Consider the following 17,147-nt stretch of genomic DNA (forward strand, 5'->3'; position numbering starts at 1 on the left):
GTTGAGTCCTCGGGGTGATCCTGTAAGGCAGATATTATTATCTTTGACTCTGTAGATGAGGAAACCTGACCCAGGAAGGTTTGAAGGACTCATCCTAAGGACAGAGCTGTTAAGAGGCAGAGCGGGGTTGGAACTCAAGGATGCCAGACAGAAAGTCCTTTCTCCTGAATAACAGTGTGGCCAGTCCTTAGCATTGGCTGTCACTTGGGCAGCAAGGTGAGTACAGTGGTCTCTCAGCCACGGAGGACAGAGAGTCGGCAAGACACTGGAACTCTCTGGCTGGTCTGTCTGGTTCTAGATTCCACCTTTCTGTGTGTGAGTCCACATTCCCCACTCTGCAGCCTGCTCCAAGGATTTACTCTTCCTAGGTCTCAGTTTCCTTACTCCTCATATGGGCCATAAGGCTTTTGAGTGTTCTCAATGAAGTAGTGGGTGAGAAGGTAAATATTGTCTATACTTATAACTATTCTGCATCCTGGAGGTGATGGCATAGAACAGGCTGAAGTGCAGAAACATCTGTTCCTCTCATATCAATATGCATTATTGGAATGAAGAAGCAGTGAGTTGCCCTCCTCACCTCATACCTTCAAATGTGCCCTGGGCTTGCATTTCAGCCCCAGTGCAGTTGCCCACAGGTGTGGGCTCATGGGCAGGGGCAGAGTGATTTCCCTCTCCTTGTTTGAAGGTTGTCCAGGGATAGCTGCAGATGCTATTACCCCACTCTTCTCTTCCTGCCTCCAAGATTAAAAATGGGGCTCATCCATTCATACTATTGAGTCCGGAAACCTGAGAGAAAAAGGCCAGCATGGGCAGCACTTCCAGATTTATGTGACAGTGACACAAATAATGTCTCACATTCTGAAAGCAAAGACAGGTCTGGAATTTCTGCAGAGGCTTTCCCACTCACAACATATTTTGGTGTCATATTGAGTACTGCAGCAGAACGGCTCTCTCTAGACCCTGGAGCACGACTATAGGAAAGAGAGAAAGATCTGTTCCTGAGCTCCAAGTGAGCCTCAGACTGAAGAGGAGGAAAGCTGCTAGGTGGTTCAGGTGCAGGTACAGTCATCTGCCAGGAGGACCCAGGGGATCAGCAATGCCCCAAGTGGACCGGCCAGAAGACCCCGGTTGGCTGGACACTGATGACCTGCTGTGGTCTGTGCCAAATGCTCCTACCTAGTATCCCACTGAAAGTTTGTAAGAGTCTTATAAGGTTGGTAGGGATACTACTCAATTCTCAAAAGGAAAGAGGTGATAATTTGAGGAAGGTTTATTTGAAAGGGGATTATTTACAAAGATGTGGCATATTCAAAGGAACCTCAGGAGGGGTACAGTAGCCAGCGGCTGATAGCAACAGAGGTGTCACCACCCTTTAGTCAAAGAGATGATGACGGGCAGCCGTTCTGAAGGAGGAGAGTCTGCCTTGAGAGGAGTAGCAGCCTTGGGTGAAGAGACACAGCCAACCTAAGGTGACTCCGTGGAATGGGAGCAGAGGATAAATAGCTTGCCCCCTCTTTCCTCTTCTGACCTGTGCTATGTCTACTCACTAGCCAAAATCAACCAGAATTCGGAAGGCAGGAGAACCTGTTGATAGAGCCCAGGGGTTCTCAACTTCATACTATTGACATTGGGTATTGGATAGGTATTGTAGGATGTTTAACTTAGATATTGTAGGATGTTTAACTGTATCCCTAGCTACTACCCACCAGTTGCTAATAGCAACTCTCTCAGTTGTGATACCCAAACAAGTCTCTAGACGTTCCTAAATATCCTTGGGTAGAGGGGAGCAGAATTATCTCTGTTGAGAACTGCTGGCACAGTCCACATGGGTTCAACTCCCAGGCAATGTGCAGGATTCAGATGTGTAGAGAGTGGGTTTCTAGGGAAAAAGGTCCAAGAGAGAGCTTGCCTTTCATCTCATTTCCTTTCCGAGGAAGCTGAGGCTCAAGCAAATTAGTTAGCTTCCTCAAATACTCCCAGACTTTGAATGCCAAAGTCAGTTTGCAAATGGGCCTGTTGGAGCATAATGCCAGAAATTATTATCACAAGCTGCAGCCCATATTCTGATTGGAAATATCTCAGAGGAGACTGGAGATTTGGAGATGGAATTTTGGAAATACTGGTGGGGTTAGTATATCAGTGCTTTGGAGCACTTCTCACATTCTGGATCCCGAGGACACAATTGCCGGTTCTGCAGACCTATCAGCAAGAGACCGTAAGACACATGAGGACTCTGCACATCATAGAAGCAATCTTTCAAAACCTCTTTTGTGTGTCTGGCATCTTGGCATAGCAAGTAAAGCCACTGTCTGCAACTCTGACATCCCATATGGGTGCTGGTTCAGGTTCAGGCTGCTCCACTTCCAGTCCAATTTGCTGCTTATGGTCTGGGAAAAGCAGCAGAAGATGACCCATTTGGGCCCCAGCACCCAGGTGGGAGACCTGGATGAAACACCTGACTCCTGGCTTCAGCCTGGCCCAGGTATGGCCATTACAGCCACCTGGAGAATAAACCAATGAGTCAGCAGATGCAAGGTTCTCTGTCTCTGTCTCTGTCTCACCCTTTTTCTGTAGCTATGGCTTTCAAGTAAGTAAATAAATCTTTTAAACACACATACACACATCACTTTTTCCCATAGGAGTTGGAAGAATGGAGCCTGGGTGCATCAGGTCTCTGTCCATCACAGGTCTGCAAGGACATTGCATTTCAGGGTTCTGTTGCTGGCGGTGGACGGTGAGTAGATGCCCAACCTCCTCCCCCACCTTTTACTACCAAAATAATGTTTAAGTTCAATAGTCTTATGTGTATTCCAAGAAGTGGAAGCAACTCAAATGTCCATCAACAGATAAGTGGACAAATAAAATGTGGCATATGCATGCATTGCAATATTATTCAGTCTTAAAAAGGAAAGAAATTCTGATGCGTTTTAACATGAATGAACCTTGAAGATACTATGCTGAGTGACGTAAGTGAGTCCCAGATCCAACCACATCACCCTTTAAAGCTTCCACCCTGGGCCTGCCATGGAGCTTCCAGAGCACCTGAGCCACCTCCAGGCCATCTCATGGGCTCTCCCCTTCTTTTGCTGGAGTAATCCATTACGTTTTCCAGTCCCATTCAGAGGAAATCATGTCCAGCCCTCTATTATCTCAACTGACCTTTGAATGCTTCCTACTTCGTTAAGGTATTCTTCAACAAGATGATATCCAGACCTGAGTGAAACACCGTGCACAGCAAGACGGGCACTTGCTCACGCACGTTTGCCTCTCCTCTCAGGACGTGGATTACGTTCATCTGTTCTCCGCTGAGATAGACTCACTGCTGCTGTGAGAAAGACTGCTTTATGCTGACGATGTCCAAGACCCAGGCAATACGGCCTCAGCCTTGCTTTTCAGCTCGTATTTACTCCTTTTTTTTTTTTTTTTTTTGACAGGCAGAGTGGACAATGAGAGAGACAGAGAGAAAGGTCTTCCTTTGCCATTGGCTCACCCTCCAATGGCCGCCACGGCTGGCGCACCGCACTGATCTGATGGCAGGAGCCAGGTACTTCTCCTGGTCTCCCATGGGGTGCAGGCCCAAGCACTTGGCCATCCTCCACTGCACTCCCGGGCCACAGCAGAGAGCTGGCCTGGAAGAGGGGCAACCGGGACAGAATCTGGTGCCCCGACTGGGACTAGAACCCGGTGTGCCGCACTGCAAGGCGGAGGATTAGCCTAGTGAGCCGCGGCGCTGGCCACTTGTATTTACTCTTCATGTGTTTAGTGCATGTTTAAGTGAGATCTAAGCCTTTTGACATAGAGCTGAGAAGGCTCTGAGGATATCACAGAGAGTAAAACCAGAGAGCACACTCTGTGGTAGAGTGCACTCCTGCTCTTCCGGAGCACCCCGTTAGATTATTTTTCCAGCTTCATTTGCATTTAGGTGAGGGCCCTGTCCAGGCCAGTATAATAGAATGGATTGCTATAAAGGTCACAACAACCAGGCCCAGCCTGTTAAAATTCTGTACACGATGAATCCCAATTGTCTCTCTTCCTTCTGCTACTGGTCATATGCAGGGGATTTAGAGAATACCCGGGCCCCGGAATAGTACATCTCTTGCATGGGATAAGCCTGGATGCCTTAGTCACTGTATGGAAGGCTTGCTTCCAAAATTCCAACTATATTTTAACTGAATGAAAAAAAAAAAACCTTCTAGAGGATTAAACTACCTCGGTTATTTGATTTATTTGTTTCTTTTTTAAGATTTATTTATTTACTGGAAAGAGTTACACGGAGAGAGGAGAGGAAGAGAGAGAGAGAGAAAGAGAGAGAGAGAGAGAGAGAGAGAGAAAGAAAGAATTCTTCCATCTGCTGGTTCACTCCCCAGCTGCTGTGATGGCCAGAGCTGGGCTAATCTGAAGCCAGGAGCCAGGAGCTTCTTCCGGGTCTCCCATGTGGGTGAGGGGCCCAAAGACTTGGGCCATTGTGGGGAGCAACTGAGACTAGACTAAATTACTGGAACTAAGACTAATTCTATGCATCTGATCTCCCACAATATGGCGCTGAGAGAGAGCAAACAACTACGCAGCTGCCTCACCAATTCGACTAATAAGCTGCAGGAGCTGATCCTGCTCCTGATTGGAGGAGAGCAGCGTGCTCAGTGCGTGGGGAGAGAGCGCCAGGAGAGTTGGGATTGGTGGAAGAGGACTAAAAAGGAGGAGAGAGACAACATGCACCAGGAACATCTGAGCAACCCCTGAGCAACCCCTGAGAGAGCTGGCCGGTGGTGTGCCGCTCCTCTGTGGAAGCGGGGAAAGCGGCAGGGGTGCCGCCCCTCCGCAGAGGCGGGGGGCCGGCAGCAAACCCGGGAAGGGCCGGGCAAAGAGAACAGCGCAGGGTCCGGTGTCATTCCTCCACGAGTGGGAGAGCGACAGGCCATCTTCTACTGCTTTCCCAGGCCACAGCAGAGAGCTGGATCAGAAGTGAAGCAGCCAGGACTCGAACCAGCACCCATATGGGATGCTGTCACTGCAGGCAACACCTTTACCTGCTATGTCACAGTGCCAGTCCCTGATTTATTTGTTTCTATCCCTAACTAATACATCCCTGCCCTTTGGATCTTTTAGTCTAACAGGAGGTGCAGACTTCAATTAATGAGCTACATAATTTAAGTAAATTGTAATTATTAAAAGTAATACAAAGAGAGCTACATGGGACATGGAAATCTAGTGTAAGGGGACTTGCCTTGGTCAGGGAAGCATGAGGAGGCAGCCCTGTGTTCCGATAGTCATGCAATTACTGAGTCACCACAAGTCTCCCCCGTTCCATTCCTACTCTGTGCTAGTTCATGGTGCACTCTTTCCTGCTCATCCTTTTTGATACATCCTGTTTTCTTTGCCTTCCATGCCCTCCCATCTTTACCCTTCTTTCTGCTGTCAAGGCAAAATAAGATTGTAGTAATCAAGAAACTCCACACTGGCTGGAAAGTGGGATATCACAAACCAATTTGTTATATTGAGAAAGAGAAGTGTGAACTCGTAACTTTAAAATAGCATAGCTCCATCATCACTAAAAAAAATCTCATCAATAGCAGCGACAGATGCACCTTTACCCAGCCTAGCCTCTGTCTTGATTTCAGTAGCTAATAGTACACTTAGAAAATAAACCCAAACACCAGGATGCTGATTCCATGCATTTGAGATGGAAGAAGACTAGGCTAGGTTTGCAGCATCCTCCTGTTGCCGGAAAGCAAGGCTGCTTCGTAATCATGAGGAATACATTACTTGTGTGGACCAAGAAACCAGCTTAAGTGAGCTTCCACCAGCCAAGCAGTGGCAATCTGAGCATTAATAACAGGGACAATAGTAGTCACAGCTAATAAGGAAACATATGTTTGTTAAAGACTACAAGTTAATAATTCCTCTCAGTAGAGAAAATTTAACATCAAGCTTATAGAGTATTTTATATTGAAAAAGTCAATATGATATAATATTTCAGTGTTTCTATTGATTTTAGTAGATAAGGGAGAGTTGATCTTCATAATCCTCACAGGGAAAATGGTCATAGCAAATGCTTACCTGCTGGGCTTACTGCTTGCCAGTCACCAGGCTAAGTTCCCTGTACCTAATCACTAACGTGATACAGGCGAAGACCAAAGAGGCTTCATTAACCCCATCTTACAGAGGAGCAGATGGAGGTCCCAAGGGGCCTTTCCACGCCACACAGCTGGTGAGTGGGGGACTCGCAAGTCGAACTTAGGCCACTTAGCTCCAGGGTCTGTGCTCTTATCACAAAGGTGTGTCACTTCCTCACTTCCTATACAAATCAATATTTTCACTCAAGTATTTGTATAAGAAATAGAAATCTGTACTTATTTTGATCAGGATAATTAAGCAAGAATAAGCTAGACAAGCATGCAAAAGTCAAGTAACTCCAAAGATGATAAGGCAGATTGTATTTAAAGTTCAGGCAAGACAGGTCAGTGTTGATGATCTTGTATTATGGCCAAGTAGATGGAGGATTCAACACAGTGTTTCAAAATGATTAATTAGCCCAAAGTCCTCAAGAGTCATGCTAAGTACACAGACCCAATTGCTCTCCTCCTAGGAGATGAAACCTCTAGGAAGCTGTACAGATAACAATAAACTGTGAGTAGAAGTTTGTGCATTTTTAATAATGCTAACACATAAGATCAATAAATTAAGATGACAACATTAAGAGACAAACAAATGTAATATCCCACCAGAACACACACAGCTGATGAGGATATCCCCAAGGTACTCAAAGGAAAACTTGTGTGAAAGAGCAGGCTTAGCAAGTTCTATCATAAGGATGCTGAATGGCTTCCAAAGCCTGATGACCAGGTTTCCGTCGCCTCCAGGGACATTTAACATCAGCTGTTCTAACAACTTGTTCTTTGAGTATGCAGAATAATAACTGAAACCAGGAAAACTGTCAAAATAGTAGAATGAAAATGCTAGGAATAAATAGAAGCTTCCCAGCAGTAACTCTAGGAAATTAGAAAGTTCAAAGGAAGATGTAATGAAACATTGGGTGAACTGTTTTCGAATGGGCTTTACTACCTCGTAAGGATTGTATGCGTGCTTTGTCTCTCTTGAAGGTGTCTGAGATTCTAAAGATTCAGTGTGGTGCAGGTAGTAGCTTTGGCTGATGATCCATCTCAGATCCCTCCTTCTGTGCATAACAACTCACTTCCTGCAGCCAGAACTGCATCTTTGTCACTGGGCTGTCCACCAGCTTCCAGACCACACACACACACACACACACACACACACGAATGCGCGTTGTGGACTTGTAGTGCTTTGGAATTGGCTACCCACATCTCCATCCTGGGTGAGCTCCTACCCAATGGCGCAAGGGTAGAGGTGTGGATACCTCACTTCCCCTGCCCATTGGCATGGCTGTGCATTCTTTCCCAGAGCTTCCTTGCAGAGCTAAGTGTCAGTCATGCAATAAAGTAGCTGGCTTGATAACATACTCCTTATGGGCTGGTTCTCCCAAGAGCTCCCAAGTACACCGTGCATCCTCAGCCTGTGATGAGAGAGTGCTTCTGGAGAACCCATGCAGGAGACGATATTTGCTACTGCAGATGAATTTGCTTAAGGGTGATTAGTCTAATGTGTAAGCAACACACACTTAGCATTGTTAAAAACGCCCATACTACCCAAAGGTAGCTACAAATTTAATGTAATATCTGTCAAAATTCTAAACCTATTTTTCTTTTTAAAAACATTTATTTATTTATTTGAAAGAATTACAGAGGAGAGGGAAAGAAAGACACACACACATACACACACATAGAGAAAGTGAGAGAGAATCTTCCATCCACTTGTTCACCCAAATGGTCGCAACAGCCAGGGCTGGGCTAGGCCAAAGCAAGGAGCCAGGAATTTTATCTAGGTCTCCCACATGTGTGCAGGGGCCCAAGCACTTGGGTCATCCTGCACTGCTTTCCCAGGCACATTAGGAGGGAGCTGGACTGGAAGTGGAGCAGCTGGGACCCAAACCAGCGGCCATATGGGATGCTAACACTGTAGACAGTGATTTAGTCTGCTGTGCCACAGTGTTGGCCCCAAGCTATTTTTCATACAAAGAGATAAACAATCCTAAAATTAGTTTACAACCACTAAAGACCTCCACTCTTATTTCATACCATGTATAAAATCAACCAAAGATGGATTCAAGACTTAAATGTAAGAACTGAAACTGTAAAATTACTAGAAGGAACACAGGGGGAAAGCCCCATGACATTGGTCTCAGAAGTGACTGTTTGGATATGATACCAAAAGCAAAAACTGACTCATGGGATTATATCCAATTAAATAGCCCTGCACAGCCAACAAAGCAAGCAGAAAACTGAAGAGAAAATCTAAGGAATGGGAGAAAAGGTTTGAAAATCATATATTTGATGAGGAGTCAATATCCAAAATATGTTAGGAACTCAAATCAAGAGCAAGAAATCAAATCACCCAATTTTAAAATGGGCAAATACTGAGCAAGTATTTATTTTATGTGTTTTAGCACTGGGGATACATCTTTGAACAAAATCAACAAATGGCCCCGTGCTAGTGTGTGTTTGGGAATCAGGACATACAGTAATGACAGTCAGCATGTTAGGAGATAACAAAGAATGAGTAGAACACGGTAAATTGATATCCAGCAGGGAAGAAGGTAAGAAGTGGTCAGGATGACATAATTCAGAAGCTCATGGTAGCAATGGAGACTTGGAAGGGACAAGGCAGTACCACAGACATCTGGCAGAAGCGCTCTCCAGCGTCACCAGGTTAGTATATGGCACCACCAGGATTCTAGCTCCATCAGATTCCAGAGCCTAAACTTGCCATGACCAAGGTCAGCCATTACTGTGCCCTCTCCCTCCTCTTGGAGAAACGTGTTAGCCTCCTCCCTTTGGCCCCTGCCTGCATGACCCTTCCCTAAACCATTCCTGGTGGTCAGTGTGGATGTCTCACCTTTGTCTCTGCTCCCACGCTCTGCCTTTGTCCCTGGGCCGCCTCGGTTGGGTGCCTTCAGAGGACCACACTGCTGCCTTGATGGCTCCACTCATTTCCTTCCTTGCTGGGATACTTTGTGATTTCAATTTTACTATCTTTCTTTGGACTATGCCAGCCCTTGTAAGCCATGTAACCATGTAGCCTACCAAACTCCATGCCTCTGTGCAAAGTAGCTGGTAAGACTTCCATTGTTTTTGTAGTTGTTGCTATGTGCTCAGGCAGCCAGAGTCACTTCTTGTCATTTACAGCCATGGGCTCTGTTACACTGCTTTATTTTTTTTTTTTTTAAATATAATTACTCTGAATGTAAAGCTTGCACTTGCCTGTGCTTGTTTTCTCCTCTTGTATGATTAAGAATCTTAGGCAAATTGTTGCTTGTTAGTGGCCTGCTGCCACACTGTCACCACTCACTCGTCTTCTGTATAAACCCAGTCTCCATCCTCAGGGACAGGCCTCCTCATTGCTTTGTCAGTGCGGGGAGGATGAGACAGTGCTCAGCACAGTGACTCTGCAGACCCTCTATTTTTAGCCAGATTAGATTCCCTGCAGATGTTTGGGTAGTAGAAATCTCCCTTAATTGTTATAGCTTGTCTGAGTGCCACTTTTGAGATCTACAAAATAAAGATTGGAAATAGAACCTACCTCCTAGGGCCATTGTGAAGATCAAATGCAAGAAGTTCAGTAAGGGACAGCTACGGTGCTTGGCCTTGGCTCCTGGCGAGGACTGCTGCTTGTTGGCTCCTGCAGTTGGAGGGAGCGACAGAATGTGCTTCAACCCAGCTCCACTGCTCCCAGTTTGAGGTTCTGAGTAGAAACTCACACTCCTTGTGCTCGAAAGTGGGACTGCCAATAGCAGTCCGACTGGTACATGTAATAAAGGGTATAAAATAATATATGAAAAGATCTGGAAGAATAATACCTTCAGTATTAAATGAGATAAAAGGTATATAAGTGCATAAAGTTATATGTTAAAAAGTTCTGAAATAATATCAATTAAAATACAACATTTGATGAACTGTACAAAAATACAAACTGCAATATCAGTTTGAATATTAAATGTGTATAAAATTGATATTACTGATAAAATATTAAATAAACAATATGCATAGAGAGCTGACTATGGCAAGTGATCAGTACCACTGTTACTACTGTTGTCGGTGGCAGTGACGTTGTGTTACTCTCAGCATCCTGCACCCCTTTGGGATGCATAGCTCCCAAGTTCATCCGGTGCTGGGTAGACCTCTTCTCCGTGGCAATGCTAAGTGAACATTGCACAGTAACAATCGTGGTCTTAGAGCGCTATCCTTCAGGTGTGTTTCACCATTCTCAGATTGTGTTTTCTTCGATAATCTCGTGAGTTCTCATTTGAAAGTGGCTAGGAACACAAATTGGCGGCCCAACTGGAATTTTATAGGTTTTAGCTCTATCAATATTTTCCTAACAAAAGGCTAAATATGATCTTTTAGGAGTCCTCAAAGGAAGTAATTTGTTTCAAAGAAATAGGTTGCAGGCTGGCGCCGCGGCTCACTAGGCTAATCCTCCGCCTAGCGGCGCCGGCACACCGGGTTCTAGTCCCGGTCGGGGCGCCGGATTCTGTCCCGGTTGCCCCTCTTCCAGGCCAGCCCTCTGCTGTGGCCAGGGAGTGCAGTGGAGGATGGCCCAGGTGCTTGGGCCCTGCACCCCATGGGAGACCAGGAAAAGCACCTGGCTCCTGGCTCCTGCCATCGGATCAGCGCGGTGCGCCGGCCGCAGCGCGCCGGCCGCGGCGGCCATTGGAGGGTGAACCAACGGCAAAGGAAGACCTTTCTCTCTGTCTCTCTCTCTCTCACTGTCCACTCTGCCTGTCAAAAAAAAAAAAAAAAAAAAAAAAAAAAAAAAAAAAAAGAAATAGGTTGCGTGGAAAAGGAAAGGGAGTCAACATTATCTTCAAGAAGCTGCATAGAAAAACAAGAATTAGCCAAATAGATGAGGGCAGATTAATTCGTTCAGAATTTAGTGCAAGAAAAATTATGCACAAGAGATACCTTGAGAGACCTGGAGCTTGCCGGGCTGGGCGGGGAGTGGGTTGCTGAGACAACAGCCTTTTTCCGCTTTGCTGGGCTTCACACCTGTGTGGTGATTGTCTCCCGGTGCCTCTCCAGCTCCCCTTGGCTCCCAGCTCCTTGCTGGTCACTGGGGGCTCTGTGGCCCCTGCCTTTGATTGGGGTGGCTCATGGAGAGCCCTTGGATGGAGAAAAGAGGGTGCTGGTGCCTCCAGCTGGCTGTGTCCCTTGAGTTCACATGATATGTCCTATTGGGGCAGCCTTCTCTCTGTGATGTTCTCATTCTGGGCTGTGAGTTCTTGAAATGGACTTAGACCCTCGCCTCTGTGAGGAGGGAGCTTTATGGCATCTACCCTGTTCACCACTGTACTTTACCCATGGTGGCTGACCCAAGAGAGACACTCAGTAAATACATTTATGTCTCATGGATTATTGGCAATGTCTCAATAAATTGCTTTTTCAGAAAAGCCACCACCTGAACATGCTTTGTTCACTAGTTGTAAAAAAAAAAATGTCGTGCTCGCTCTGAGCAGTAGTTCTTAGAAACAAAGACTCTTAAGATTTCCATCCACAAACTGTGACTGCTTCATATGAGTGCTTTCCGCTGGATTGTGCATGGGGTCCCAGATGTTTGAGGCTTTTTATTGTACAGCATTCTTTTTTTCTATGAAGTTTCAATTAATTGAATTGGGAAAAGCTGTCAGTCCCATGATGGAGGAACTGTCTCTTCGATAGAATCCACGTGCTGCAGTGTCAGGGTTTTTTCAACCACCTTTTTGTTTAGCTCCATAAGACAGACAGCACAAACGATTTGACCGTTTTTGTGTGTTTGTGTGTCTGGCTTGGTAAATGGGGCACAGGGTCATTTCAGGAATCCCACTGAGGTGGCCTGGTTTCCCGCAGCATCACAGGACAGGCTGGGAGTCCCAGTAATGCCTGCTATCACATTCCAGGTTATTGCCTGGAATTCCAAAATTCATTTTCCTTGGGTCATTTTCTCTCTTCCAATCATTAGTGTTGTTTTCAGCAACAGTCACTCAAATCGAGTCCTTGTAATTACTGTGTCCTTCCAGCCCACAGCTCTGCAGCACCAAAGCTGTCCCTGAAGGTGGTACATCTTCTACCTGCAGCCCATTCCAGTTCACCACAGATAAAAGCCTTTGCAACTGCCTTTTCCCCCCACACGGGAAACTATCAGTGCCTCTGCATAGTTCCGATGCTGGGAATCTTTGTTACCCAGCTGCCAAAAAGTGATTTCAACCTCAGAATCCCACTTCCGCCCCCCACCCCGGGACCCTTTCTGTGTACCCACGGCATTAGGTTTGGCACCCTGGAGGCCAGGTCTGAGCAGATTCAGACTCAGGCGATTTATTGAGAAATCGCTCTTAATAAGACATCTCTGGAGGAGAAAGGACTACAGGAGGGGAAGGGGGATATGCTGAGCCAGGCAGAGTCTGGCCTTGACCTGATCCACGGGTACCCCTGGAGCACCAAGTGTCCCAGGAAGTTGTCCCTCAGTCAAAGCAAGCAGATTGGTTCTGGTCCCTTGTCACTGACTACGGGCTGCCCCTGGGGAATGGCATTCTCTTCCAGTTGATACAGTTCTGTTCCTCCAGGGGTAGTAGTGTGGGATAGAGGAGCAGCTGTAAGCTGTTGGCAGCCAAGGCTCATAGCAGCTGAAGGATGGAAGTTATTGACTGGCAAAGGGATATGGGTGGGGTGCTCAGAGCATCTGCTGCAATAGCACGTGTGCGCTTACAACAGCCCTGTGAGGAAGGCACTGTTATCCTCACCATTTCACAGATGAGGCAATAATGTCTTTGGTTGTGTTTCTCAGAAGCAGATCCTGAAATGAGATTTATGTGGTTTAAAAAAGGTTAAAAAAGGGTTAACAATATTTTACAATGTCTTTTGGGAAATTGAAGCAGAGGAAACTCTAACACATTCTACGAGGCCATTCCTAACTTAAGATAAAACTACAGACCTAACACTTCTCATGCTATAGATGTAAAAAGCCTCCCCAAATAGCAAATTGTATCCAATAGTGTATAAAAATTATATCACAACCAAATGGAATCTCGTCTAAGTGTGTAAAGCTAGTTTAACATTCAAAAATCAATTATCATAATTTATCATATCAACAAGCTAAAGAAGAAAAATCACGATCACATCAACTGATAAAAAAAAGCATGTGGCAAGATTCAAGACTCCTTTATAATAAAAGAAAAACAGTTTAGCAAAGTAGGAATAGAGGGGAACTTTCTAAACTTGATAAAGTAAATCTACAAAATATATCTATCAAGATGCTATGACTTAGTGGTGAGAAACTGGATGCTGTCCTTCAAAGATCAGCAGCAAAGTGAAGATGTCCTTTCCCACCATCCAGTGAAAGTCTTAGCTAATGCAACAAAAGAAGAAAAAGGAGTGTAGGTATATTATTAGAAAAGACGAACTTAAACACTTCATTCACAGATAACCTGATTGTCTATGTAGAAAATCCCAAAGACCCAACTGTATGTATGTACACAGATACACACACACATGCACGCACATGTGTATATATATATATGTATGTATGTATATAATAGTAAAAGAAATCCTAAGAATCAGCAGTAAGAAAATATCTCAACAAATGGGTAGAATATCTGAATCAATATATGAAAATATATGCAGCATTATTTGTCATTAGGGAAATGTCAGAACCACAGTGAGGTATCATTCTATACATATTAGTGTGGCTAAAATGAAAACAAAAATCTGAAAGAAATGTCTGTCAAAGGCTTGGGTGGGACATACATGATGGACTTAGAAGCTGGCGTGGACAGAGAACAGAAGGATCTAGTATTGCTGGTGGAAGCACAAAGTGATGGAGCCACTGTGGAAGACAGGTGGGAAGTCAAACACAGTCTTACCACAGGAGGTAGCAATTGCACTTTTACATGTGTTCCCAACTCCTTTGAAAAAGTTCTAGCCACAAAAAACCTGCAAATGTTTGTGGTGACATTGTTCATAATTCCCAGAAACTAGAATCAATCAAGATATTCTTCAATGGCTGACTGAATAAAACAACTTTATTATACTTGTGCAATGGAATACTATTTAGCAATAAAAAGGAATGCATCTTCGAGCCATGGAAAGAGATGGATCAACCTTAGATTCACTTTGCCAAGTGAAAGGCGCCATCTGAGATGCTCTTGTGTGAGTCCATTAATATGACTTTCTGGAAAGGACAGAATTATAAAGACAATAAACAATAATAATCAAGAAAGCAGCAATTGCCAAGAGATTCGATCAGCTGGGAAAGGATTGGGAGTCATGCAGAGGGGGATTTTTACAATAGTGAATCTATTCTGTATAACGTAGTGATGATGTATATATGACACTATATGTTTGTAAAGATCCATAAATTTACAGCATAAAGAATGAAACATGATGCATGAAAAATAAAAATAAATCATTTAGGAAGTTGCAAGACTGCAAAGTGAAATGCAGAATGTGACAAGAGGATCAAGCTGTGTTAAAAATCTATGAGACGATCTCATTGAAGGGGTTGAGAGGAGAAATTCTGATCTAAGTAACTCTGGGAACGAATGGAGTCTGTGAGATTAAACCCACGAGCCTTGCACTCCAGTTGATAAAGTGATTTTGCACCGGGGTGTGGGTAGCATATGCTCTGTCAGTGTATATTGGAAGGGATCAAGCATACAGATGACAGACGGGAAAGCTGTGCTTCTCTCTGCTGATGGTGGTTTTGGTGATGGTGGTTACAGATCAGCAAGGGAAATGGCTGGATGATTCATGATGTAATGGATTAGAGTTGGGGACATCTATAGGCATAGGTGTGTATGTAAGAGGGGACTTCAAACTTTTTCATGAAAAATTATTTAAAAACTACCAATGGCTTTCAGTGCTTTTGCACCAAAACAAGCTTATCTTTTCACATCCATTTTCCAGTGAAAGTCTGTAGTTCCTGTAGATGTACATACAAATTAGTGCATATGGCTTCCCAGCATGTATGTTTAGTGGTTTCAGAAGATTGCTAACCCACATCCATGTGAAACAGTTTTATCAACTAGACTCTAACTTTTCTGCATTAAACTTACAAGCTCCGTCATCTCCAGTGTAATAGATGTATTTCCTTGTTCTGCCAGCTAAGGTGGCCTAGAAGCAGTGACATCGGGCTGCAATTAGCACACCCGGCACTCAGATCTTGGCTTCATGTATCATTCTCCAACAAAAGAAGCCAGAGCTCCTTGGAGTAATGGCTGATTCAAAGACTTGGGCAGGGGCATATAAAAGGACCTGAGGGTATCTTGTAGTGCCAGAAAATAAGAGAATATTGACAATTAAAATAACAACAGTGATGCGAGTATAACATAGGGGCACAGGAGCCAAGCAGAAGAGCTCCAGTGGCCAAAGCTAGGACAATTTGAGCAAAAACTCATATATGGATTATAAACAAAAATACAAAATAAATATCTAAGTACATATTAGCACAAATAAATGATTAAATCCATAAACAGAGGGAGAGAGACGAGTCTTCCATTGAGAAAAGTTCCAAAGTGATTATGTGTACACTTCACCAGTAAGGAGATGGCTTGTGATTCTCTACTACATTTTCTAAAAGATTTATTTTATTTATTTGAAAGAAGGAGTGAGAGAGAGAGAAAGAGAGATCTATCCTTCATCTGCTGGATGCCCCAACTTGCTCAACGGTTAGGCTGGGCCAAAACCAGGAGGCTGGAAGACCAACTGGGTCTCCTACATAGGTAGCAGGGGCACAGGTACATGGGCCATTTTCCACTGTCTTTCCAGGTGCATTAACAGGGACCTGGATCAGAAGTGGAGCGTCCAGAGCCTGCCCTCTGATATAGGATGCTAATGTCACAGGTGGCAGCTTAGCCTGTGGGGCCACAGTGCAGGCCCTAATTCCCTGCTCCTTCAACAGGCATCCCACAGTGACTTCCTTACAAGAGAACAGCATAGAAGCAGAGGAGAGCAACCTCAGAGGGTTAATAATCTTTATAAAGTATGATGAAAAGGCACCTTACCTCTGGGATGTTCCTCCTCAGCACCTGTAACTCCAGTCTCATCAGAGAGAGATGTTCAACAAACCCCAACTGAGGAGCATTCTACAAAATAAACGACTACTGCATCTCAAAACTGTCAAAGTTGTCAGCAACAAGGGAAGTCTGAGAAAATGTCAAAGCCAAGAGCAGCCTGAGGAAGCCTGATGACTAAACCCACGTGGTGTCTGGATCCTGGGGCAGATAAAGGACATTAGGAAAAGTTAAGGATATCTGAGTGAAGTGAGGCCTTGAGTTAACAAGCGTCTGTCCGTATTGATTCTGTGGCTGTGACAGATGGATCATCCCCATAGACTGTGTTGGTAATGGGGGAAGCTGTATGGGGGGTATGTGGAAACTCTACTGTCTTTGCAAAAATCTCTGTAAACCCCTAAGTAGTGGAAAATAAGAAAATTGTATTATAAGAAAAAGGAAGCATTCCCTGGGGAAATTGATGTGAGAGTGAGAGAAACAGGGTAGGGCAGGGAGACAGTGAAGTGAAGCTGAGCGTGCATGCCAAGTTCCATCCTCAGTTTAATCCCAGATTCTGGAGGTCAGTTGCACAGCAGAGTTGGTCCTTCGTGGAGTCAAGATTGCTGGACACTGACCCCCTGTACTCGTCTTCATCTACCACTCTCGCTGGGGCCTTAAATTCCCAGGGATAGCTGGCTTTCTCAGGTTGAGTGAAGAGGCTGCAGAAGTCAGAAGGCACGTTGAAGTGGGGACACAGAGGGTTAGCACTCTTGGGTGTTCCTACACCGAGGCATAGAGAGAGAAGTTGACTTGCCCATTGTCATAGCACCAGCAGGTAGCAGAGTCAGGATCCATGCCTGGCTGTGGTTTGCTGTTCTGAAGTCTCTGGAAATCTCAGCAGGGCATGAAACTGGGAATTACAATGCACATTTCCTTGCTTCGTGGAGGGGCTGGGAGGTGGCAGTCCTGGATGTCCCTCAATGGGGGACCCAAGAAGTTGCCAAAGAGAAATCCCTGAACAACCCATGTATCTTGGGGTGAAGCCTCTGTTAAT

General features: G+C 44.9%; 1 protein-coding gene across 1 annotated transcript in view; it reads left to right on the forward strand.

Annotated features, from left to right (window-relative positions):
* CDH13 (cadherin 13) overlaps positions 1–17,147 on the forward strand; it is a 1,120,403-nt gene that overhangs the window by 42,294 nt on the left and 1,060,962 nt on the right. The window lies entirely within an intron of this gene.

Source organism: Oryctolagus cuniculus, chromosome 18 (genome assembly GCF_051225735.1).
Source record: "Oryctolagus cuniculus isolate XC-2025 breed Fujian yellow rabbit chromosome 18, ASM5122573v1, whole genome shotgun sequence".
In the NCBI taxonomy this organism is placed as follows: domain Eukaryota; kingdom Metazoa; phylum Chordata; class Mammalia; order Lagomorpha; family Leporidae; genus Oryctolagus; species Oryctolagus cuniculus.